Consider the following 14,539-nt stretch of genomic DNA (forward strand, 5'->3'; position numbering starts at 1 on the left):
GAGAGGGAAGAGAAACATAAAATCAATTTCAATTGGCACAATGGAACATGTTGATTGCAGTTCATAAAAATAAAATGTGTAATGTAAAAGGAATCCACTTGACTAGAGATTGATCAGATGATGAACGAAACTGGCACGTTTGAACGATGTGCGATGAAGATCTAGTCCGCCTCAAGCGAATCCGCCTGAATGTAGACTCTACGCGTGGATGACTTGCATGCTATTTATGAGTGCAAAGTTGTAGCTGATTCGATTTTTTTTATTTGTGTTGTATGTGTACCCACAGAGAACAGACATCCAAACCAGAGCAAATTTGATCTCGATTGTTGTGCATTACGATGTTCGTTCAGACTGAAAATTAATTGACTTGTCCAGTCAAGATTCCATATTATTCTTCAAATGTACTCGAACCAACCCCAAGTGCGCAATTGGGTTTATAAATTTTTAAAAATGTATCGATTTCTTAATTTTATACGAAAGAGCACCTTTTTCTGAGCCACTATGATTTTTTTAAGATTTTTAGAACTTTATTTTGGTACCTAAAACAAATTTCAAAGAGATTTTTAGAAATCACCTTTTGACAGCTGGGCAACTGTTTGACAGCTCCGCCCAGTACAAACTGCGACGAGGGGTATTCGACAAATCGCTCCCATACAAACTTCAAATTGATTTTTAAATTGGCTCCCGGGCACAAACATTCATGACAATTTGGATTTCGGCTCAGTTTGACATGCAGATTCAGAATATCAAATTATCTCAACACCGTTAAAGAAGCCAATAGTGGTTTGTCAAGCACGTCGAGTGCACGTAGGGTAAGAGTGGAACGCGAATTGCAGCGGCTGGAAGAAGAGAAGATGCTTTTGGAAGATCTGAGTCCCAAGAAGGCCGAGAAGGAACGGGCGCTACGAAAGCTGCAGGAAAACCTGGAACGATAAAACAGTACATCGCGCGGAAGTACGAGTTGCTGAACCAGCAGGACGGCGACGAAGACAGAAGTGTCCGTAGTATGTGGAACAGCCGGAGAATTGAGAAACGCACTGAATATTGGGTAAGCCGGGCCAAGCAAGCTTAGAGTTCCGGTGTAAATCGACGTCTGCGTCCGCAGGTGGTACATACTTCGTCATTGCCAATGAAACTTACGACAGCAGTAGTTCTCCCACTATCGGCGAGAGTAGGAACGGGATATGAGGTGAAGTCGACCCCGCGAACTTTGGGAAGCATCATTATCGGCGACGAATCCGAAGGTGTAAACGCGATGAATTCAACTTTTAGCCATATGAGATATGGGAATCTGTTGAAGGTTGAAGAATCGGAGTCAGTCAGCGCGAACACTGATGTAATTCCGAAGACTAACCGTTTCGGTACTCACTACAAGCGGTAGAGTGTCGAAACCGGGGAGTTACAGAAATAAAATACACTACAGTTATAGCGACAGTCTGAAGCGGAACGTTGGACCATTCAGGACCTGCAGGAGAAGAAGCTCATTGTGGATACCGACACCAGGCGTAGGAGGGAAGTCCACCTCGTGAATCGAATAACCAGCCTGCGATTGTAGTACGACGCTAAGCTGAAACTGGTTTGTGTCCCGGAAACCAACTTGTGAAAGCAGCAGGACCGTGAACGGATAGATCTGAAATCTAGGATGGAGACCAAAAGTACTGAAGTACTCGTTTCTGGCTCTACATTTGACATTTTTCCATATGAACATCACAGGGCCAGTCGAACTCAAACTGATCGAAATAAATATCAACATTTTTTTCCTGCAGCCTTCTTCCTCGAAACAGTTTCCATGCACGTACTCAACGCCCCAGTACTCGAACGCAACGGCGACAGAATTTTCTGCCTCTTATTTTTTTCATTTTTTTGCGTGTCAAACTGTGGGGTGTAAATATAGTTTACTGTTATTCCCCTTGCGTGTCCGTCTCCTAGCTGACAGCCAGCACCATGACGACGATGTCAGTGTGAAGCTACCTCATTAAGGAGGTACACTGAAGTTTTTTTTACGCGGTTTTTTTACGCGGTTTTTTTTTACGCGGTTTTTTTTTTCGCGGTACCGCGTAAAAAACCGCGTTATTTCAAAAAACGTCGTTAAAAAAACCGCGTTATTTCAAAACCCGTCGTAAAAAAACCGAGTTTTTTTCAAAAACACTCGCAAAATAGTCAGGATTACATCTAACGTGACTTGATTTTTTTTGGACTTTTTTTACGACGTTTTTTGAAATAACGCAGTTTTTTTACGCCGTTTTTTTTTACGCGGTACCCTTACCGTCGCAAAAAAAAACTTCAGTGTATTGGTGGAGCAAGTTGCCTTCATCGTGTGGTTTCAGATTATGCCAAGTGATTCTACTGTAGTTTGCTAAAATGGCGGGGAACAGATTGATCCAAAAAATCTCAAATTTTGAATGTTTGTCAACCTATTATATGTGCATCATTGGTAAAAATTTGGGCACGATCTATTAACCTTTCGCGAAGCTAGAACCGTTCTCGTAAAACACTATTTTAAGACATCTTATTGTTGAGCTGTCATATCTCAGAAACCAGTGAACCGAATTGAACGAAATTGTCAAATAATTTTAGATATGATATTATAACTAATGGCGGTTATGCCACAGCTACCGTTGGCTGAGGAGAGGGTTAAAGAAGGCCACCCTTCCCAGCGGCTAACGAGACTCTGTATTTACCCTCAATCCCAGGGTCGGCGCGCTTATCCTTACTATTTCGCGGATTCAGAAAAGCACTTGAGTTAGCTTTTCATACTCTCTAATTCTTTCTACCTTGTGCACTTTCTATCTTCTCTCTAGCTCTCTACCTTCACTCTACTTACACCCACTTTCTTAATCTAATCTGACCTTTTTCTTCCTTCTTTGAGGCCCCTTTCTCCTGCTGCCATCATCCACCAATCCTCTCCTTCCTCGTCCTTCTTCTTCTTCTTCTTCCATGTCCATTGTAACCTTTGCCGCCCATTCGAAACGGGATGTCTGCGACTACTGGAGACCGGGCCTCGAGTTGGTCCTCGGCCGGTTTTGTGAATGGCCGGATCTTCATCTGCCCAAGCCTTCGCCGGATGTCTTCACGGCGTAGGGTGACCCATTTTGGGGTTAGGGTTCACCTCTTCATTTGTGGTAAAACTTCGGGGTTCTGTGTGAAAGGGGGGGGGGGATTTCAGGTATTGCAGGTTCATGGAATCATCTAGATTCTAGATTACCTGTGTATTTGGAACCCACCACACACCCAATAGGCACACATTAGACACTATAAGTACAACGGACTTCACTACCCAGGTAACCAGTAAGCAGTTGAAATGCGCCTTTACAGCAGGTCAAAAAATGGAAATAAGTCGTATATGCGCCATAAGTGCTGCTTAAATGCAGGTTTTGGCCCAATATACGGCTGAATTAATGCTTATCTCTCAGACTATCGAAAATGAAAACGAAAATATGTGTATAATTCCACACTTCTTATCTCACCGTCTTGTCTATCTCTCTCCCATTTCTCTTTTCTTCACTTTGCGCTTCCAAAAGAGGTAATTCATGCAATTTTGAATGTGCTGGGTAGTATTTTTATGCTAGAAGACCCCAAAAGATCGTGCATTTGAAATGCTACGCAACAGCTGTCACATTTTCAGTAGCAGTTCAGTTGCTAATTTAGTACAGTTTAGCAGTTGAACTGCTATGATAGAGCAGGAAGCAGGTGGAATGAAGATATAATGCTGAAATACGGCTTGTTTAAATGCTTAGTGGTTACCTGGGTAGTGTCGATGACTTGGGCAATTGGCCGTTTATTTCCTTTCGCTTTTCATTTTTGGCCTCCTTTCGCTACCAAAGTACCGTCTACCCCCGTTGGTTTGACGACACCTCATGCAAACCAACGGGGTTCATTTTTAGTTTGAACTTCTAGCAACCCTGTGGACGACGAAAAACCCCACTGCTGGCAGCCTCATCTTATGTTTTGTTTTGATTCTGCTTTCCGTTTCACCCCGTTCCATTATCAGAATGAAGTTTGGGCCATTTTTAATTTGAACGATGTGCAGATTAGAGGTGGTCAAATTGAAAAGTGTTCAGATTAGATGCGGTCAAACGAACGGAGGTAGACGGTATGCCCGTCTATCGTAACATTGCTGCCAAGGCTTGTCCTGTCTCGTTCAGTCCCACCTACCAGCATGTACTTTGTCTTAGCCGCATTCACCACCAGTACGAACTTTGTTGCTTCGCGTTTCAGGCGAGTGTACAGTTCTGCCACCGTTCCAAATGTTCTAGCAATAATATCTATGTCATGCGCAAAGCAGACAAATTGGCCGGATTTCATGAAAATCGTTCCCCGGCTGTTGAGCCCGGCTCGTAGCATAACACCTTCCAGGGAGATGTTGAATAGTAGACAGGAAAGTCCATCACCTTGTCGTAGTCCCCGTCGAGATTCGAATGAACTGGATAGTTCACCCGAAATCTTTACGCTTTTCTGCACACTGTCCATCGTTGCTCTTATCAGACTGGTAAGCTTCCCGGGAAAGCTGTTCTTGTCCATGATTTTCTACAGCTCTGTGTGGACAATACTGTCGTATGCCGTCTTGAAGTCGATGAACAGGTGGTGCGTTGGGACTTGGTATTCACGACATTTCTGGAGGATTTGCCGTACGGTGAAGACCTGGTCCGTTGTCGACCGGCCGTCGATGAAACCGGCTTGGTAACTTCCCACGAACTCATTTACTTTAGGTGAAAGACGACGGAAGATGATCTGGGATAAATAGCACTTTGTAGGCGGCATTCAAAATGGTGATCGCTCGAAAGTTTTAATGTGTGAGAACTTGTCGCCTTTCTTGTGGATGGGACAAATTATCCCTTCCTTCCACTCCTCCGGTAGCTGTTCGGTTTCCCAGATCTTGACTACTAACTGGTGCAGACAGGTGGCCAACTTTTCCGGTTAGGCTTCTGTTTGACTATAGATCAGAAGATCATGGGTTCAATTCCCACCCCCTCCCAGGGGTGAGTGAGTAAGTCTACGGACTATGAAATAATAATGCAATTCCTGATTGGGACTCTTGAAAAGCAACACATCGAGGAGAAGGAACGGATGCGCACTTCGGAAGTAGATTTGCGCAATCAAAGCGAGCAGCGCGAATGGGAATGCGATGCACTTCAACTTCAAGTAGCAGAATTAAAGACCGAGTTACAGTGCCTTCGTGAAATGGAGCAGCGCGTCGCCAGCGTGAACACGAAGCCATTTGTGTACGGAATGAAGCGGAAAAGCAGTACTGGGATCTGCACCTCCGTTACGTCCATCTTCGGGGTCGTGGTTTGAATTCATGAACGCACCTAGCACTACTAGCGAGGTCAATCCTTCGATTCTTCTTAATCCGCTCCCTCCATGTCTTTCTTCTATGGACACATTTGCGACCGTGCTAAGGATCCAACCTCAGCTGCTTTCTCAAGGTGTAGTTCCGGCTTACGTGGGCGATCAGGCCGTATACCCATCAACTCGCTGCAAGACAACTGGTCACGAAGGAATTTCCTATATTTTCGGGGATCCTACAGACTGGCCACTATTTATAAGCAGCTATCAACACTCGACGGAGACTTGGGGATACTCGAACTCCGAAAACCTTTTGCATCTGCTGCGTAGTCTACGAGGTAGCTCGAATTTTTCGCTCCCCCGCCCACTGTGTCACAAGTAAAATTGCTCATGAACTCCTGTAGAAGTTCTTCCAGGAATTCTTTCGGAAAATCTTCTATGGATTTCTTTGGAAATAATATAGTTACCTTCCTATACATTATTTTTTTAAACATTACTATCAATCTTATTCTCTACATTGCCTCTCTTGTCTACTCTTAGCCCAAATTATTACAACAGGTTTTTAGTATAAGTAAAAAAAAGTTAATTTCTTGATTTCTTTATGTTTTGAATTCTAGCAGCGACCAATGAAATCTTTCATTTATGATGCTTGTTTGATTTTCAGACCTTTTAGAACCTTTTTCCATGGTGAATTGACACCTCCGGTAATCGGTTTCTGCACTGAAAGAAAAAAAATCACGCTAAAAAAACAATTTTGAACGCAAAATAAATAAAAAATGAAATCGTAAATGATGTTCATACAAAAGGTATTCATATACTTATGGCAATAACCACTTGTTGTGGCATTTTTGAAGCAAGTTTTGACAGTTTCTGCTTTGATTTTATGCTTCCGAACGTACGAATGTTTGTAGCTTCGATGATCGTCTTATTCTTCTTTGTGTACTTGAATATAGGCTGTTGTTTGCTCCTGAAGATCAAGCTCGGTTTTGTCACTGTTCAATCTGTTGTCCCTTCTTGCCGCCGTTCCTGTTCATCCGGCGTTTACCAGTTCGCTGTTTTAATTAGCCAGCCGCCAACCTGTAGGCATATTGAGTCCAAGATACGACTTACCAACCAACTCAGAGGTTCCAATGCATTCTTCATTGAGGCCAGGATTCTATTAATAAACCAACTCAGAGGTTCTTCTATGAATCCGTAATTGAGTCCGAGATGCGACTTGTAAACCAACTCAGAGGTTTTCAATGCATCCTTTATTGAGGCCAGGATTCTACTAATGAACCAGCTCAGAGGTCATTTTATGAATCCGTTATTGAGTCCAAGATGCGACTTGTAAACCAACTCAGAGGTTTTCGCATTTCATAGAAGCCAGAATTGTACTTATCAACCAACACAGAGGTTGAGTTCAATATGTGACTAACTAACCAACTCAGAGGTTATTCTATGATTCTGTAATTGCGTACAAGTTGTGAGCAAGATGCCTAGTGCAACTAACACAGAGATTTTCAATGCACTTTTCATTGAGACCAGGATTCTACTAATCAACCAACTCAAAGGTTTTCATTTATAAATCCGTTGTTACTCACCGACTTTAACAAGTCGATGACAATTCAATACAAGAAGCTAGGAACTGCATTTGGCATTAACAGCTCCTATTCATGAATAGTTTCGTTTCTATTTTTGGTATTTCTTTGCACAAATATATTCAAATACTAAGCTGAACAACCAGCTGCTTGCACTATATTAGTCGCGAATATGTGCACTCGAATCCAGTATTTACGCGTATTAGTCATATGAGGAATGGAAACCAGAATTAAGCTTATCAACCAACACAGAGGTTGAGTTCAAGATGTAATTTACTAACCAACTCAGAGGTTATTCTATGATTCTGTTACTGTGATCAAGTTGCGAGAAAGATACCTAGTGCAACTAACTCAGCTATATTTAGTGCATCTCTCATTGAGACCAGTATTCTACTTATCAACCAATTCAGCGGTTTTTTCATAAATCCGTTGTTCAATATGTGACGCTAGTTACTTACCGACTTTAACAAGTCGCTAAAATATCAATACAAGAAGCTAGGAACATTTACATTTGACATTAACAGATCCTATTCGTGAGTAGTTTCGTTTCTATGTTTTATATTTCTTGCACAAATATATTAAAACAATAAGCTGAACAAGCTGCTTGCTCTATATTAATCGTGAATATGTACACTCAAATCCAGTATTTTACATATATTGGTCGTAAAAAAAATGGAAATCAATAAATTTTATGTTCAAAATATACGCCATATTGTTTTCACTGCAATTCTCAGAGAAATAGAGGTTTTGAATGCATTATTTATTTGTCAAAGTCCAACTCGTGTGTTTCGCCATTGAGTCCAAAATGTTATTTGTCTTCTGCCAATTTATACACATTTGTTCAATATATCCTTTACTGCAGTCAAGTTAACTTATTTACCTACTCGAGTTAAATAATGCGGTCAAGCAATTTCAAAAAATAAACAAACAAACTCACAAACCATAATTTATAATTAGAAACGTTACTCAGCATCACTATGCCCCTAATGCCACTATTTAAAAAAATACATAAAGTCACAACAAATAGGGTATTGGTTCCCTTATTAAGCATGTGGCTCCCATTTTCATCCTACGAAAATCAAAGGATTGTTGGAAGCGTTGTTTGTTTTGTTTCTCATTTTTGTTTTTTTTAGAAGGGGTGCTCACTTCTGAAAACAAAAAGAACGGAATCAATCGGTGCCGTATTCGCTTGCTTTCGGATAGGATGAATATGGAAGCGTGAGATTACTGATGGCACACATACAGTAAGAAAATCATAGACACAATAAAGTTTATTTTGAATTTATGAACAGTGTATATGAAATTTCACATGTTAGTTATTTTCAGGCTGAATCCAAACCCTACCCATCAAGACCATGGATATCTAAATGAAACGATTCGTTACATGAAGTGTGGACTGACTACTAATTGGGGCTACCAGATTTATACCTCAATATGTGTAACAAAAAAGTAAATCTATATCTGTATATATATAAAATGAATTTCTGTCTGTTTGTCTGTCTGTCTGACCGTTATGCATTCGAAAACTACTGATCCGATCGGTTTGAAATTTTGTATGTGGATACCGTTGGGGCCGGAGAAGGTTATTAGCTTGATGTGAGACCTCTACGGTCTCGGAAACGGGGGCTCCCGGGACAGGTAGTAAAGAATAAAAAAAAACTTGTGCGATTTAACTATCATTCAATTTTCTTACTACTCAACTCAGTATAGCATAACTTTATTTCTTTAACCGTTATGTGTCCGACAAACTTTTTTGCTTTTTTTCTACACCAAATTGAAACTGCCATTAAGCACACGGACCTTTAAAAATATATAATTTGAATTAATTACAATATTTTTTGTGATGGAAAAATAAAATACAAATACTTTCGTCCTCATATTTTAGTGCACTATCATATAGCGCAATCATATTTTTTAAACCTATTAAAAAACTCACACGGGGTAAAACTGTTCAAAATAAAATATACAGCTTCATAGAATAAAAATTCAAGAAAAAAAAAATCTTTTCACAAGCAAGTATCAACTCTTGTTGAAATTGAAATATTTTAATTTGTTTCGAAACCAATTTAACTAATCATTTCCTTGGTATTGAACAGGAATTTCAAAAACACAATACTTAAAATGAAATCAATCAGAGTATTAGGATAAATACGGGAAACAGCCAAATGCAAAATCCCCATAGCTCACAACAAATATACGTTTAAAATAATGTCTCTTGTAAATCTATGCATCACACAATATCTCACTGATTCATGTGCTGTCTTCGCGTTTTTTGTTACTTCAAACGATAGTACGTTTTCCCCAAAAAAAAACTCATGATAATGAACAATTGACTTCATGTCATGCAGGAGGTTTGTAACGCATTAACATTCTTTATTTTTTACAATCAAACTCAGTGCAAAGTAATATTTTCTAATTCGATTAACCAGATTTAAGCATTCAACGTGCACATCGGCTGAGGTTATAGTTTTCATCACCTAATAACCGCATTTTTAAGCTTGATTGCACTGTTTGAACGTTAACGAGACTACAATCAATATGTGTAAAATCATCTCTACATTAACAATGTTGAAATTCACATTTTACTACCACAGCATTAAAAGTTGCAAATTATACTTCAAAATATTGTTGTACCAGACGTGTACAACGTTTTCTCCAAAGCCATAATGTTCGCGAAAATTTTGGATGCATCTTTGAATCTCATGAAGTCAACGGATGAAAGAACTAATATAGGAATTTTCAAAATTAAGGCTGTAGCGAAACTGCTGGGAGTATTCGAGAGTACGAAGACATCTCCTGGTATGCCGGATAATAGATGTTTTTGACAAATAGCTCAAGTGATTCCTTCGGAAATTCTTCTAAGGTGGGCAGTATATTTCCTTAATAAAGCATGTAATGATGAATAATTTTTGATAATTTATTCAGATTTTTTTCCAATAATTAGTTACGAAAATATACTAGGAGTTCCTTCCAGAGAATTCTTTCGGAAAATCTGTCAGCGAATTTTCCAGAGATTGTTTCATGCACTCCTACAGAGTTTCAGAATTTATTCTAAGATGGGTAGAATGTTGCCATAATGAAGCTTATTATGAAAACAAGGCCTTCTTTAAGGTAATATTAATCAGCAACTAAATCCAAACCCTCCATTTCGAAGGATCGTAGTGTGCCGCGCGCGAATACGGACGTGAAATTTTCTTGCGCTGTGTTTTTGTTTTGATCCCTGTCAGAATTTCGGGGTTGATGGATATTAAATGAACAAAGTTTATTAATGCGTCGAATAACGATGGTGGTTCGAGAATTTCATTCTACTGGGTGGTGAGAATTGGTCGTAGCAGAAAAACAAGGTATCAAAGAGCGATGTGGAAGTTGGTGCACATATGGAAACTTCCCTGAATTAGAAGGAGGCTGTTGGATGAGCCACTTCTGTAGATAATACTAAAGAAAATTCCAAGGAAATATCTGCCCCATCCTTTACGGATAACGGAAACTGAGCAAAAATTACTTTTCGGGGTACGACCACATTGTGAAGATCCCATGCCAGGAGTGTTTAGCACAGAATGGAAAGAAATCGAGTAGAGGCTACGATCGTCAGACGTGATGGAACTTGGTGAAATCTTTCTGATTTATTCTTTGCACACTCTATTATTATATGATCCCTATCTATGGAATATCAATTCGCTATTCTACTTTCTTATCATCTATCGGAAGCCGTTTCAGTTCTGGACGCTTTCTAAGCTGATGATGGGATTTGGGGTCTATTTCTACACTTCCGCTTAACTCCCCAGACAACCAGGAATCGCATAAGGATACACGCGGCACATCGTATAAAGTTATAGAACTTAAGTCACTATCGTATATATGTACGGCTGAGGAACAATTTTCACCGCATATGATATTATTTTTTTTTTTAACTTACTGCGATGTATCTGGTAAAATCATATAAGAGTGCAAATTAACTTTTATAGTGTATGACTACATCGTAGTAGACAATATTCCAATGTTTTGTTGCGACGAACTTTGCTTATTCGCAAAAGTGTTCGAGTGAACTCGTTTCAAGTTTCAATTGAATTCGCATAATTGTGTACTGCGATGATTATACGACTTGGTATTTTTCTAAAATGTCAGTTTAACCCGCATTGGTGTACAAGCTAAATCATATAAAAGTGAAAATAAACTCGTTCAAATGTACATACAAACTCGCATAAGCTAGAACCGTTAACGTTGGCATATTGCGATGTGATATGTGACAACAATGAAAGAGGTGCTGTTGGAGTACCAAAAAGCTACAAGAAAGTGAAAAGTCATCATTATGATTACAGAAAAAGTTACAAAGTCTTAATTTTTGTTTTGTTGACCTGATAATTAACAATGGGTGGAATAGCAAAAGAGGAGTAGTAGTAACTGTGCGGGAAATCATGCTACATAATTTTGATCTCCAGATAGCTTGTCGAACACGTACAGTGCACGGAAACCAAGTACATTCCAACAAGCACTGAGGTGCGTTAGAATGTCATGACAATTAATCAGTGTGCTTCATAAGTAGTGTTTGGTGTTAAGTGTGAAATGCGGCTCGATAATCCAAAGGTTATTAGTTCGACACTTAGGTGATTTTTTTTTGTTTCGAATATTTTTAAGTCGCATAAGATGTTATATTACGTCGCAATAATGCATACCGTGCATCGCACAAGATATCGCTTCAAGTCATATAGCGTTATTATTTTTCCGTCAATGCACGTATAGCGCCTCCACTTTTGTACGCATAGACACTTTTACTGCATCTTATGCGATGTAACTTTACCGCATAAAAGTACGTATAACATGAACATAAACTTCATTATACGTGCAAATTGGTTATCTGGGTCGTAAAACTGGTGTACCAATATAGTTGAACCAGGTTTCATGCATAGGCGGGGTGAAGAAATCACCCCTTAACACAAAAATGCTTGCAAGGACTTGGCCAGGTGTGTGGAAATGAGTGGGTCTATAATATTGTAGATAATAGCGAAATCTGCAATGGCAATGGATATACTTATCTTTGCAACTCCATTCACAATTTGTGCAAGTATTCATGCTATGCTATGCTATGCACTTTTAAGGCATTTGGCATCAAAAAAAAAAACGAATTCGAAATTTTCATGTATCCCATGAATATTTTTCGTGTTCCAAAACAGCCAAACTTTGACCGCTTTGGGGAAACACTTAGCGAAGTCCGATTGAGCTTAAATTATGTATGGGGACTTGTTTTGAGGAGACGAAACTTTTAAGCACTACCCGTTTTTTTGAAATTCGAAAAGTCGATTTTCATTAGTTCAGCTCATTTCAGACCATAATTTGATTATTTCTTTAACCCTTATGTGGCCGACAGGGTACTCGGGTACCAAGCGCCCATTTAAAAAGCACTGTGTAGAAAAAAGCAAAAAGTTTGGACACATAACGGTTAAAAAATACCAAATCGACAGTTTTACAAGAAGTTTTCAAGAGCTCAAGAGCTGAATTTCTTTACGCAGTTATTTTAGCTATTCTTGAGACTTCTTGCGACTCCCAATTCGCTGTTGAGGCTTCATTAAATACCGTAAACTAGGGCGTAGTTGATCAGTGGGGCGAACCTGATCATTCAATTACCCACGGATGTCGACTTGCGAGGAAGTTATCATTCCATTTTAATGTTACGTCATTGGATTGCGAATGGTTAAAATATAATTGTTCCTTCCTTGAAATTCGATATCCGCGGCTAATTGAGTGATCAGGTTCACCCCACTGATCAACTACACCCCAGTTTACGGTACCAAAAAAACACCAAGCGTTGTTAGTAATCCAAATTTCGTGTAAATAAAAACAAAGTTTGAAATAAATTGTTATAGAACCGAAAAAATCATAGGTGGCAACCTTTTAAAGGGTTGATGAACAAAACCTAACAAAAATTTGCTTAACACGGTTGCTAAAGGGATACATTCGAATGAAAAAAAAACTCCTTTTCTTCAATTCGGCAAGACAACAGAGTTCTATGTATTTCACTCAAATTCAAACGAACGAGTGCGCTAAATAAAACTCGTTTATGCTTTGTTGTTGTGTGAATAGTTTAGTGTTCACCGGTGGGGACAGTCTTAGGCCTAGGGCATGTTGTTTATTAGTTTCACCCTCCTAAAATGTTGGGATTTTCACACCACGATGGTGTAGCGGACGTTCAGCGTGCCTGTCTGGGTCATATTGACCCCAATATCCTACTAGGGTTAAATGATCAGAAGGCCGACTCCAGAGGCACGTTATCCTCCATTTGGGACATTTGTGCCATTAAAACTTAAATGATACTATATCCTTTTCGTGACGGAGCGCAAAAAATGATATCTCCATACAGATGGCTCAACTTTGGATCTCCAGAGCTCTTAGATTTCCCAACAAAACAACAATTATTCTACCTAATTTCAAAGACCTATGGGGCTGTCCATAAACTACGTAGACTCTTAGAGGGGGACGGGGGGGGGGTCTCGCAAAAGTCTACGCTCCATACAAATTTCGAAAATTTAGCATGAACAAAAGTCTACGAGGGGGGAGGGGGGGTCTGAGATGGCCGAAAAAAAGTCTACGTAGTTTATGGACAGCGCCTATTTTTTATCTTTCGATTTCTAGCTTTGACTACCTAGACAAATCGGAAATGAAAATTATGCGACAGACAAAACTCATCATGTTTTATGGATTTTGTCCACTTTTTATTTACCTTGTTGTGGTAACTCTCACAGGTAACGTAAACAAAACTTTGTTTTCACACAAACAAGTTGAAGTACTGAAACAGTTTACATCACATAAAATAAAGTCTAAACAGATGAAAAAATATGCAATACAGCTACCGCTCAACAGCACAATTGTGCTGGTTAGTCATGAAAGGGATATGATCTCGTTTTTCGCCATTCTTCAATCATTCCGCTTTGCTTTTGTCACTGGTGATCGTTTTTTGTGCTGTGATGGCAAATACTCTTATCTTGCCTAGTTCAGGTAGAAGTTATGGTTTGGATAGTGACGATCAACCGCCAGCGTAACATTCAGCAACGATTAATTTCCAGGCTAATGCAAAATGGTACAAAGGCTTTACTTTAAGAACCTTCTTTCGTAAACTAAATTTCTATATAGGTAACCTTGCGAATCCTGTGTTGGCTGTTTTCAGTAAAAATTAAATGGCAAAGTCGCGTGTCATACCTCGAGCATGTGAGCTTGTCAACAATGCTATCGTCAGTTCTAACTACTGGAGATGCATGTGTTGTCACAGTTAATTTGTCGTATGCAAGCCTCAACTTGCAGCTGAGATATTGATTTGGGAGCCTGCAATTTGATGACTTGCTTAAGAAGTATAGATCATGGATTCCTCAACAAAAGCAAAACGCTTTGGTCAAGCCGAATTAATCACGAGTTGACCAATTGGCATGTGGCAAGCGTTTCTCGTGTTTAGTATCATACGGGCATATCTGCAATGATCGATTTCTCTGCATCGATTTTCTCTTTGTTCAATAACTTTGCTGGCAAATCATTTTCGGTAGTTTTTTGTTGTTTTAGATGCTAGTCCTAGACGTCATTAACCGAAACGCACCAAGAGACCATCCGAATATTGACCGTATTTCCAGGAATAAACCGAAGAGAAAATCAATGAAGAGCAATCGGTCATTGTAGATACGCCCGTATTA

At 39.5% G+C, this 14,539-nt stretch overlaps 1 protein-coding gene across 16 annotated transcripts in view; it reads right to left on the reverse strand.

Moving 5' to 3' along the window:
• The window catches only part of LOC109427367 (proton channel OtopLc), a 185,963-nt gene that overhangs the window by 27,034 nt on the left and 144,390 nt on the right, over window positions 1-14,539 (reverse strand). The window lies entirely within an intron of this gene.

Source organism: Aedes albopictus, chromosome 1, assembly GCF_035046485.1.
Source record: "Aedes albopictus strain Foshan chromosome 1, AalbF5, whole genome shotgun sequence".
NCBI lineage: Eukaryota > Metazoa > Arthropoda > Insecta > Diptera > Culicidae > Aedes > Aedes albopictus.